The sequence below is a fragment of the Urocitellus parryii genome, chromosome 5 (assembly GCF_045843805.1).
Source record: "Urocitellus parryii isolate mUroPar1 chromosome 5, mUroPar1.hap1, whole genome shotgun sequence".
In the NCBI taxonomy this organism is placed as follows: domain Eukaryota; kingdom Metazoa; phylum Chordata; class Mammalia; order Rodentia; family Sciuridae; genus Urocitellus; species Urocitellus parryii.
Window position 1 is genome coordinate 186,913,984 of NC_135535.1, and position 12,550 is coordinate 186,926,533.

Genomic DNA, 12,550 nt, shown 5'->3' on the forward strand with positions numbered 1-12,550 from the left:
GTTGCATTATGAATCAAGATGATTTCAGTTCGAATACAAATTACATGTTTCTTCTGTGGCAAATTATATTCACCCAAGCTTATTTCCCTTGGCAAGTATGAGATTCCTATTTTGAAATATGTAAATTTGTTTATGTTAAGGAATTATACATTATATTGCCACGGGATGTAAATCTATCCAATATTGAAAGGTTGTCCATTATACTCTATCACATAATGAAAAATTAATTCTATTTAGATCAACCAACATTTATTGAGGGTCTTCTATAGCAGAAACTGAGACCCACACACATCCTCTTCCCCACTCCCCACCCCTGATTTTATTAGAAGAGAGTTTTGGAGTTGAATTACATTATCCTTGCTAAGATAATATCCGTTAAAGTCAGAATGTCTTCAAGACAGCCAGGTTCAGGAAGTCAAATGCTCCTTAGCCTAACAATTCTTTTTTTTTTTTTTTTTTTTACTTTTTTTTCTTTTTTTTTTAAGAGAGAGAGAGAGAGAGAGGAGAATGAGAATTTTAATATTTATTTTTCAGTTTTCGGTGGACACAACATCTTTGTTTGTATGTGGTGCTGAAGATCGAACCCAGGCCGCACACATGCCAGGCGAGCGTGCTACCGCTTGAGCCACATCCTCAGCCCTAGCTTAACAATTCTGGGGAGCAAGGGGGGCAAGGTCACATTTCAGAAAACATGTTGTTACTGAATTAAAGTTAGTTTGATCATGTGTTAAAATGGACACATTATTTTATCTTACGCAATGGTATAATAATGAAGGTAAGGATACAGAATAGGCTTTTCATTTGTTGGTGACAGTTTAAGTAATACAAACTTAAAGAAGGGAATTTGGTGCCAGGTGTGATGGTGCTTATCTGTAATCCCAGTGACTCAGGAGGTAGGAGGATTGCAAGTTCAAGGCCAGTCTGGGCAACTTAGTGAGACCTTATTTCAAAATAAAAAAATTAAAAAGGAACTGGGGATATAACTCAGTTGTTAGAGTGCTTGCCTGGTATGACCAAGGCCCTGAATTTAATCCCCAGCACCAAAAAATAAATAAATAAATAAATAAATAAGGACTGAGGATATAGCTCAATGGCAGTGTGCCCCTGAGTTCAATCCCTAATACTAAAAAAATAAATAAATAAAATAAAAAGAAAGAAAGAAATAGTAGCAAAATCATATCAATAGTTAAAGTATTGGGATTAATGTGGTTTTTTTTGTTGTCTTTTCTGTAATGTGTGATTTTTTTTTAATAAAAACTGTATGTGATTAAAGCTTGAAGAAACAGGGGCTGGGTTTGTGGCTCAGTGATAGAGCACTTGCCTTGTACATGTGAGGCATTGGGTTCGATCCTCAGCACTACATACAAATAAATAAATTAAATAAAGGTATTATGTCCATCTACAACTAAAAAATAAATAAATAAAAGACTGAAAAACAGATGAAAATTATCAATGAAAAAAGCCAAGTAGAAAAAAAAGTTTTTCATGGAAATAGACATGTTAATTTTAAGTTTCATACGGAGAAATACAAATGTAAGAATATCCAGGAAGTTGGGTGTTGTGGCCCAGGCTTGTAATCCCACCAGCTCAGGACGCTGAGGCAGAAGGATCATTAGTTCAAAGCCATCCTCAGCAATTTAGGGAGGTGCAGAGCAACTCAGGGAAGCCCTGTCTTTAGATAAAATATTTAAAAAGGCTGGCAGTGTGGTTCAGTAAGCATCCCTGGTACAAAAAAAAAAAAAAAAAAGAATAGCCAGGAAAACACTGTAAACAAAAGCTACAGAATGGACAACTTCTACCAAATATTAAGGCCTCCTTAATGAAAATCTTGTGTGTCTTACTGTGTGAATAAACAGACAAACCAGAGAGCCCAGAAATGAACAAAAGTGTTAGGGGACAGATTAGAAAGATGGGAACAAGAGGTTAAGAGAATAATTCTATAAAATGGACCCACTGTGCTGACCCCCACATGCTTTCTTTGCCAAAAAGCAATTTGCCTGCAGCCCTGCCTGACCTAAGTGGCCTAAGTGAACAAGATATGTCACATTCTTCAGCAAACTGCAGGAGAAATACAGGCCCAAAATAATGTTGATAAAGGGAATCCAAGTTACCCTGAAGAGAGAGACTTTTGTGACTAGACCCTGAAACTCTGGGATATAAAGATAGTCCATTTACCAGGAGGATAGTCCATTTAACCATTATATCCATAAAAATGTATGGTTAGAGGGGCTGGGATTGTGGCTCAGAGGCAGAGCGCTTGCCTACCTAGCACACATGAGGAACTGGGTTCGATCCTCAACCTACATAAAAATAAAGGTATTGTGTCCATCTACAACTAAAAAAATATTAAAAAGAAAACTGAATTGCAGGAGGTGCACATTGTCCTAACCCTCTCTGAGAGGACCCACTCTCTCCATTGAGTGTCCCCTTGCCTTTTCCTATCCCTTCAATAAACTCATTTCTGTTATTCTAAGTGACATGTCTGAAATCTTTCTGACTTCATCACAAGAATCAGGGCGTGAAAGGGGCCTTTACACTGCCTCAGTTTCCTGGAAGGCCCCAGCTCTGTAACAAAAGTACATATGAAACTTCAGTATATGTTAAAGATGACATCTCAAATCACTGAGGCAAAGATAGACTCTTTCATGAAAGTGCTTAGGAAAAATGGTTAATCATTTTGTGAGAAAAGAGTTAAAATAGCATGTTTGGTTACTTATTCTTTTCTGTGTTCAGGGAACTTTGAACTATGATTGACCTTTGGTCAACCTCTGGAAGTATGGCCTTTAACATTTTTTTTTTAAATGTCAGTAATTGATGATTTGCTTGTGTGCACCTGGAGCAACAGACCATGCTGTGCCAGTCTGTCAAATTGCTTTGTACAAACATCAAGATTTATGATGCGCATGCACCTGGTTTTGTGTTGGAGACCTGAGTTTTAGTTGCTATGGCTGGCTGGGTAGCAGGATATGTCTCCCATATGACTAGGCCCCCATAAAATTCTGAGACCCTAAAACTCAAACATATCACATGTGTCCTTATGATTGGCTGCTACAAAGAAAGCATGTCCTGTATGGCCCTGGATAAGAAAGACACAGAAATGTCTGCCCCTCTGAACTCTGCCAGTATGTTTTCTGCTGCTTTTGTTTTGTATCCTTTGCTGTAATAAACCTCTTTCTTGGGTATAACCTGCTACTGAGTCTTGTGAGTATTTTAAGTGAATTGCTAAATACGAGGCAGTGTGGAATTTCTGAAATACTTTTCAAGAGAGTTAACAGCCATAACTCATATCATATGCAAGATTAAAGCTGAGATTGATTAGAAATTTAATTGTAAAAAAAAAAAAAAAAAAAAAAAAACTACCCAGGGCTAGGGGTTGTGGCTCAGTGGCAGAGTGCTTGCCTCACAAATGTGAGGCACTGGGTTTGATCCTCAGCACCATGTTAAACAATAAATAAAACAAAATAAAGATACTAAAAAGAAAAAAAAAAAGCAAGTTGGGGATATAGCTCAGTTGGTAGAATGCTTGCCTTACATGCACACGGCCCTGGGTTCAATCCCCAGCACAACAACAACAACAAAAAGCAAATTACCTTTAAAAAAAAAGATAAACCTTATAGGCTCTAGAAGAAAACATTGGTAAAGGTCCTCTTTAACAGGGTTGAAAGGAAAGTCAGCCCATCTATGATTCTAAATCCAAATGCAATAAAAAGATTGATAAATTTGATTTCATAAAAAAACACACAGCCCCCCCAAAACATAAACAATATCAAAAGTTAATGAAAAAGTTGTAAGAAAAAAAATTGCAACATCCATCTCTGATAAACAGTTACTACTGCATATAGCTCTTTATGTTTCACTCACATTTATGATAATAAAATTACATCTTAATTTATTAACATATAATCTACTTTTTTTGTGTATGTAATGCTTGGGATGGAACAAATCCAGGGCCTCACACATGCTAGGCAAGCACTCTACCCCCAAGCTATATCCCAGCCCTAAACCACTCTTATAAAATTATGGGAGGCAAAAAACCAAATGCCACATGTTTTCTCTGATATAAGGAGGCTGATTCATGGTGGGATAGGGAGGGGGAGCATGGGAAGAATAGACAAACTCTAGATAAGGCAGAGGGGTAGGAGGGAAAGGGAAGGGGAATAGGGTTAGAAATGATGGTGGAATGAGATGGACATCATTATCCAAAGTACATGTATTAAGACACAAATGGTATGAATATACTTTGTATACAACCAGAGATATGAAAAATTGTGCTCTGTATGTATAATATGAATTGTAATGCATTCCACTGTCATATAGAACAAATTAGAATAAAAAATTTAAAAAAAATTAGGAGAGGGCTGGGGCTGTACAGAGCACTGGCCTAGCATGTGTGAAGCACTGGGTTCAATCCTTAGCACCACATAAAAATAAATAAATAAAATAAAGACATTCTGTCCGTCTACAACTACAAAAAAAATTTTTTTTTTTAATTTAGGGGAAAAAGTCTACTTATGGTGGTGCATGCCTGTAATCCCATTGACTTGGAAGGCTGAGGAAGGAGGATCACAAATTTGAGGTTAGTCTCAGCAACTTATCAAGGCCTTAATCAGCTTAGTGAGACCTTATCTCAAAATAAATATAAAAAGGGTTGCCGAGCCAGTGGCAGTGAGCATGCCTAGTAATACCAATGGCTCAGGAGGCTGAAACAGGAGAATTGAAAGTTCAAAGCCAGTGTCAGCAATGATGATGCCCTAAGCAATTCAGTGAGATCCTGTTTTTAAATAAAATACAAAATAGGGCTGGGGATGTGGCTCAGTGGTTGAGTGCCCCTGAGTTCAATCCCTGGTACGGAAAAAAAAGGGGGGGGGTTGCTCACTATGTCAGCCTTGATGTGGTGCTAAGTGCTCTTGCTACATCAGTGAATAACAGTCCCACAGTCTCTGCCTTCGTGGAGTTGACTACTTATTGGAGAATATGTCAGTGTTGTCTAAATTTATCATGGTTTTAACTGATATTCCTTTTGACTTTTTTCCAGTTATAAAAATTATTTCACTTTATTGTTTTTTCAAATTATATCCAAGACTCTGAACTAACTGCCCTTTTAATATTTTGTGCTTTGTTGTATTACTTATTCTGAAAGCACAAAAATAGTATGATCTCAACGTAACAGATAATACCATGTACTTTACAGGTGGTGTACTCCTTCTCAACCTCTGTGCCCATAGACTTTTTCATCAAATATCAGCATCTTTTTTTTCTGTATATTTATTTTTTTTTAATTTTTTAAAAAATATCTTTATTTATTTGTTTTTATGTGGTGCTGAGGATTGAACCCAGGGCCTTGCTCGTGCTAGGCGAATGTTCAACTGCTGAGCCACAACTCCAGCCCTAATTTTTAGTTTTATTGATTTTTTTTTTTTTTAAGAAAGAGTGGGAGAGAGAGAGAGAGAGAGAGAGAGAGAGAGAAGGAGATAGAGAGAGAATTTTTTAGTATTTATTTTTTAGTTCTCAGTGGACACAACATCTTTGTTTGTATGTGGTGCTGAGGATCGAACCCGGGCCGCACGCATGTCAGGCGAGCGCGCTACCACTTGAGCCACATCCCCAGCCCTTATTGATTTTTTTTTAAATACACCGACCAGCAGAATGCATTACAATTCTTATTACACATATAGAGTACAATTTTTCATATCTTTGTATATAGAGTATGTTCACGCCAATTCATGCCTTTATACATGTACTTTTTTTTTTGCATTACAAATCTTATTACAAAAATATAGCACAATTTTTCATATCTCTGTTTATATATAAAGTATGTTAACACCCAATTCGATTTTTCATATATGAAAGGGAGGGGGCAGGGGGTTAGCAAGGGCAGTGGAATGTGATGGACATCATTATCCTTTTTTTTTTTTTAAAATATCATTTTTATTGTTGCTGTTTATTTTTTATGTAGTGATGGAGATTGAACTCAGGGCCTCATGCATGCTAGGCAGGCGCTTTACCACTGAGCTATCTCCCCAGCCCTATCCTTTTGCTTTTTTATTTTAATTTTTTAAATATTTATTTATTTATAATTTTTTAGTTTTCGGCGGACACAACATCTTTGTATGTGGTGCTGAGGATTGAACCCGGGCCTCACGCATGCAAGGCGAGCAGGCTACCGCTTGAGCCACATCCCCAGCCCTGCTTTTTTTTTTTTTTTTTTTAAACTTTAAATATTTATTTTTTAGTTTTCCGCGGACACAACATCTTTGTTGGTATGTGGTGCTGAGGATCGAACCCGGGCCGCACGCATGCCAGGCGAGCGCACTACCGCTTGAGCCACATCCCCAGCCCCCCAGCCCTGCTTTTTTAAAAAAATATTTTTATTGGTTATTTATGATATTTATTTATTTATATATATACAGTGCTGAGGATCGAACCCAGTGCCTCACACATGCTAGGCAAGCACTCTACTACTGAGTCACAACCTCATCTTTTGATTTTTAGTATAATAAATTACTATCTATTAAAAAAAATGGATTGGGGATATAGCTCAGTTGGTAGAGCGCTTGCCTTGCCTGTACAAGGCCCTGGGCTCAGTCCCCAGAACCACAAAAAGAAAGAGAGAGAGAGAGAAAGGGAGGGAGGGAGGGAGGGTGGGTTGGTTGGTTGATTGGGGATGGGACAGAGCAGTTACGTGCTCCTGGATTCAAGCACCAGTACCAAAACAAAACAAACCACTTCACCCTGTCTTTCCCATTAAATATAAGTAAAAACTTTGGGGAAAAAAAACCCTGAGGTCTCTGAAATATAAATGGTAATAGGTTGGGAAACAAAACCAGAGCTCAAAGTTTTCTGAATCACTGAGCCATCACTGAGTTTCCCATTTTTTTCTCCTCTGGTATCCCCTGACTCAGACTCAAAAATAAGCTGAAACTCAGAAATGTGTACCAGGATGAACGGAAGGAACTCCAAGAGAAATCCTCTATTGGTGGTCTGAGGAGCAGGAAAGGGGCTTCCTGTAGGTTATAGTCGGCGGGAGAAATTCAAAGTTTTCTTTTTTTTTTTTAATTTATTTTTTAGGTGTAGATGGACACAACACAATGCCTTTATTTTTTACATGGTGCTGAGGATGGAACCCGGGTCCCGCCCGTGTTAGGTGAGCGCTCCACCGCTGAGCCATAATCCCAGCCCCCCCCCCTTTTTTAATATTTTCTAATATTCTTTAAGTTGTAGATGGACACAATGCGTTTATTTTATGTGGTGCCTAGTGCCTCACGCATGCTAGGCCAGCACTCCACCACTGAGCCACAACACTGCCTCAGGGGTTTCTTTGCTTCAGTTTTCTCATTGTCACCCACACCAGTTCGCTGGCAAATCCACAGTGGCAATGGAAGGAATGACAGGAGGGGCCAGGCAGACATCTAAAACTCTTGAGTTGAACTCTTCTCTCTGGCAAGAGGAATTGTGATTCCAAGAGTAAGGTGTTGGTGGTGGGGATCTTTACTGATTTTTCATTGCTTCTTGTCCCTAGAGGCAATTACAGTTTTAGAGAATTCAAAAGAGATGAGATCTGGGACACTTAAGTGCACCCCTGTTCCTAGCTAAATAACACTGGTGTTACAGTAATGACATGTGATATTCCCCCCAAAACTTCTGTTAATACAGGAGGTTAAATGATTTGATTACAAGAGCTGTGACCAAATCCATGTATTCATCTGTTAGATGGACCAATAATTTGAAAGGACTAACTAGGTGGTAACTGTAGGCAGGTAGGGTATGGCTAAAGGAGTGGGTCATAGGAGGCTTTTTCTGGAGCGGTTCATCTTCCCTGGTGTCCCTTCCTACTTCTCTGTTTGCTTCCTGGCTGCCATGATCAGTCCTCTGTGATGCCCTTCTGCCATGATGTTCTGTCTGATGTTTGGCCTACAACAATGGAGTTGGCTAACCATGTGCTGAACCTCTGAAACAATGAGCCCAAAATGAACTTTTTCCTCCTGTAAGTTGCTGTTGTTGGGTATGTTGGCCACAGCAATGAAAAGCTGACCAACACAGTTGGGGAGAGTAAAGAAATTAAGAAAATGGCCTAATAAAGCTGTGAATGAACTTCTGGGCTCCTCTCTGAGCTGCATTGGCATGGATTTGACTGACATTAGTCAGCATTCCACAGCTTTGAGAACAGATACAGGTTTTTGACTAGCTATGTCATAGTAATTTATATACCACTAGAAAAACTTTGAAAGCTTTTTGGCAGAGGAGCCATGGCACAGAGAAAATGAGTAGAATATGTGGCATTTCACAAGGGAAAAAATAATCAGCAGACTCAAATAACAGCCATTGGAATTATGAAACAAAAACTTTGAATTAGTCAACTTTTTGTTGTTGTAATAAAAATAAAAGAAAATCAACTTGAAAAATGATTAATTTTAGCCTGAGGTTTCAGTCCAAAGTTTGTTAAATCCATTGCTGTGGGCTTGAGGTGAGGAGGCAGTGGGAGAACATGGCAGAAGTGGCTGCTCACTTCATGACAGCCAGGAAGCAGAGAAAGAGGGGGAGAGAGGGATAAGGAGAGAGGGAGAGAGAGAGAAAGAGAAGAGAGAGGAAGTGGCCCAGGGACAAGATATATACACCCCCAGTATAGGCCCACCTCCCACAGTTTCCACCACTTTCCAATGTTGAACCAGCACACAAAGAAGAGACCACGGACTCCAATTTTAAGCCAAATTAAAGCAAGCTTATATTGTGTACACAAAGAGAGCTGGCCAGCAACTTCCTCACCAAAATTTCAGGGCCTGAGGACAGTCCAGCTCTCAGGGAAGAAAAGGCTTATATAGTACAAAAAGTTACAAAGGGGGTTGTCTTGGGAACTTACAGCTAACAGGGTTTTGGCAAACATAATACAAAGACAGATGGCAGATTAATGATCTATATGGCAAGATATTTCAAGGTAGGGAGTAAACTCAGATCCCAAGATCAGAATTCATGAGGCGTTGCTGAGGTTTCAGAAAGAGTTATCATCTGGTCAGGAGGAGCCAGAATTCATGAGGCCCCACTAACGTTTTAGAGAGGGTTGCTATCTGGTCAAGGAGGAGCCAGAATTCATGAGGCCCCACTAAGGTTTTAGAGAGGGTTGCTATCTGGTCAAGGAGAGCCAGGCATGGGTGACTTCAGAGCACGGGCAGGAATTCCAAACAAATTTAGAAATCTCAGTAATTTATAGTAAAACAGAAATTAACTTCTCATGACTTTGTGACAAGATGGCTCCCAATCTTAAGATGGAATTAGCTGGGTTCTTCACTCAATAGTCCATCCAGTTATGAACCCATCAATGCATTAGTCCATCGATGAGATCAGAGCCCTTAGGATTCAATAATTTCCCAAATGTTATTGAACATTCTCTAAACATTGCTGCATTGGGGACCAAGTCTTTAGCACATGAGCATTTGGGGGACTTTCCAGATCCAGCTATAACAAACTTTAAAGCAGTTGTTATAAAAATGTTCTACAAAGGTCTGGGGTTATGGCTCAGTGGTAGCGTGCTTGCCTAGCATGCATGAGGCACTGGGTTCGATTCTCGGCACCTCATACAAATAAATAAAATAAAGGTTCATTAACAACTAAAAAATTTTTTTAAAAATGCTCTATAAAGTAAAGAACAACACTCTTGAAACAAACTGAAATATAGAAAATCTCACAGTAGATTTTCTATATTAGAATATGTTTAAAAAATAGAAATTTAGAATTGAAAAATACAGTAACAGAAATTTTTAGAAAAATTACTGAATGGGGGCTGGGGTTGTGACTCAGTGATAGAGCACTTGCCTAGCATGTGTGAGGTACTCACTGGGTTCCATTCTCAGTACCACATATAAATAAATGAATAAAATAAAGATTCATCAACATCTAAAAAAGTTTTAAAAAAATTACTGAATGGGCGTTTTCTGTTTCTGGGAAAATGTTATAGACATACTTTCCCTATTCTTAACACTAACTACAACTAAACCCTGGACATTATGTATAAAACAGATATAAGAAGACTCTAAAAGGTAGAAAGAAAATGACAGAGAGCTAAAAGTTAATACACAAAGAATAACATAGTAGTGAGTTTCCTGGATTTTCTTTTTTTCCCACATATATCAGACTTTGAGCTGAAGAAGCAAAACAAAACAAACAATCAAGAAGGGAACACTCTAATTAAAGACAAAAAAATTTCTAGCCAAACAATCAAGAAAGGAACAATTTAATGAGACAGGAAAATTTCAGATGATAACCATTCTACTCCAAACACTGTAGAAAAAATGTGTAGCTCTCTTAGGCTGGGGCTGTAGCTCAGTGGCAGAGCACTTGCCTTGCACGTGTGAGGCACTGGATTTGATCTTCAGCAGCACATAGAAATAAAATAAAGGCATACTGTCCATCTACAACTACAAAAAATAAAGAAAGGAAGAAAGAGAAATAAGGGTTGTTCTCAACCTCCCCCACCAGTAAAGATTATGTAGGAAGCCTAGTGTTCCATCCTCATGGGATTGTTGTGTGGTACCTGCCACTCCTGACAAGAGTAGTGTCACAAACCAAATAGGGAGTTGGAACTTAATCTCCAGCGGTCAATAATGAGTGCCCTGACTCATGGTCAGTGGAGACCACACAGGGAGATGGAACTCCCAGTCCCAGTCAGCAGTAGTAAGTTGCTATTGAAATTGGTGGAAGTCAAGTAGAAAACATAGACTTCTATTTACAATAATCAGTGATGAGGCAGTGGCCTCCCTCCTCCTGCTTGCCCTGCCAGAATGATAGCCAAAGAAAGATAGCTAAATACAAAATTTAATAAGCTCCAGATTTCATGACATAATATGGAAATGTCCAGGTTTACATATAAAATCACTCGTCATACTGAGAACCAGAATGATCTCAAATGAAAAACACAATCAATAGATGCCAATACGGAGATAACAGAAATGTTAGAACTTTGACAACATTTTAAAGCAACCATGATAAAAATGCTTCAACAAGTAATTACAAATACACATGAAGATGCTGGGAATGGTGACACACACCTGTAATCTCCATGAAGCAGGGGACTGAAGCAAGATTTCTTAAGTTCAAGGCCAACCTGGGCAATTTTGGAGACCCTGTCTCAACAGCTGGGTGCAGTGGTGCATGCCTGTAATCCCAATGGCTCAGGAGGCTGAGGCAGGAGGATCATGAGTTCAAAGCCAGCCTCAGCAACTTAGTGAGCAATTCAGCGGGAAGTTGTCTCTAAATAAAATATTAAAAGGGCTGGAGATGTGCCTTGATTTAGGCTCCCTTGGGTTCAATAAAGTTACAAAAACAAAAAAACAAAAAAAAAAAAACCCGGTCTCAAAATAAAAAAAGAGCTGGAGATGTAACTCAGTGATAGAGTACCTCTGGGTTGCCCAATACTGTAAAATAAAACTATATATGAAACAAATTAAAAAAATTGTAAGTCTTAATAGAAAGCCTCAAGAAAGCAGATATATAGAAAAGAATAATATACATCATGACCAAGCAGGGTTTATGCTGGGAATGTAAGTTTTATCTAATATTAAAAAAGTAATCAATTTGTAAGGTATAGTGGTGTACACCTGTAATCACATCTACTGGGGAGGCAGCAGCAGGAAGATCTCAAGTTCAAGACAACTTAGTGAGAACCTGTTTCAAAATGAGTTTAAAAAAAAAAAAGGGTGGGATGTAGTTCAGTGATACAGTATTGCCTAGCATGTGAAGGTCTTGGGTTCAATCCTCAGCATTGAAAAAAATTAATCAACATAATCTATGATAGTGAAAGACCAAGGATGTGCTCCATGTGGTCACAGATGCCTGGAATCCCAGAGGCTGAGGTAGGAGGATTACAAATTTGAGGCCATCCTCAACAATTTAGGGAGACCCTGTCTCAATATAAATATCAAAAGTAAAACAAGCCAGGGATGTACCTTTGTGGTAGCCTAACAGTGGTCCACTTTAGGCTTTGAATATCACCCTTGCTGCCCTGCCACTGTGACTTATTTTTAAAAGGATGTGATTTTTTTCTTTTCTTCTGTTTCTTCTCCTCCCTAAACTCTCCTGTTCCCCTAATCTCAGGGGAAACAGGGTTACCTTTCTTCCATGTCCTAGGCAGTTTTCTGACCTTGAGCACCAGAAAACTCTCAGAAATAACTGTCTCCCAAATTAACAAGTGAATTACCACTCTGACAAAGAACTCATGGAATGTAGCTTCTGAATCACCTCTTTAAAAGCCCTCTGTTCTCCCTGATGGGCAGAATCACAGCTTCTAGAACAGGCGTCTCCAGTGTTTCTCTGTTAGCAAAGCAATAAAACCTCTTTTTCCTTTTTATCAGAACTGTGTCCTCAGGCTGGGATTTTTGCTCAGGATTCTCAGCACCACATAAAAAACTAAATAAGCAAATAGGGGCTGGGGTTGTGGCTCAGAGGCAGAGCGCTCACCTACCATGTGTGAGGCACTGGGTTTGATCTTCAGCACCACATAAAAATATTGTGTCCACCTATAACTAAAAAATAAATATTAAAAAATAAATAAAGGTGTTAA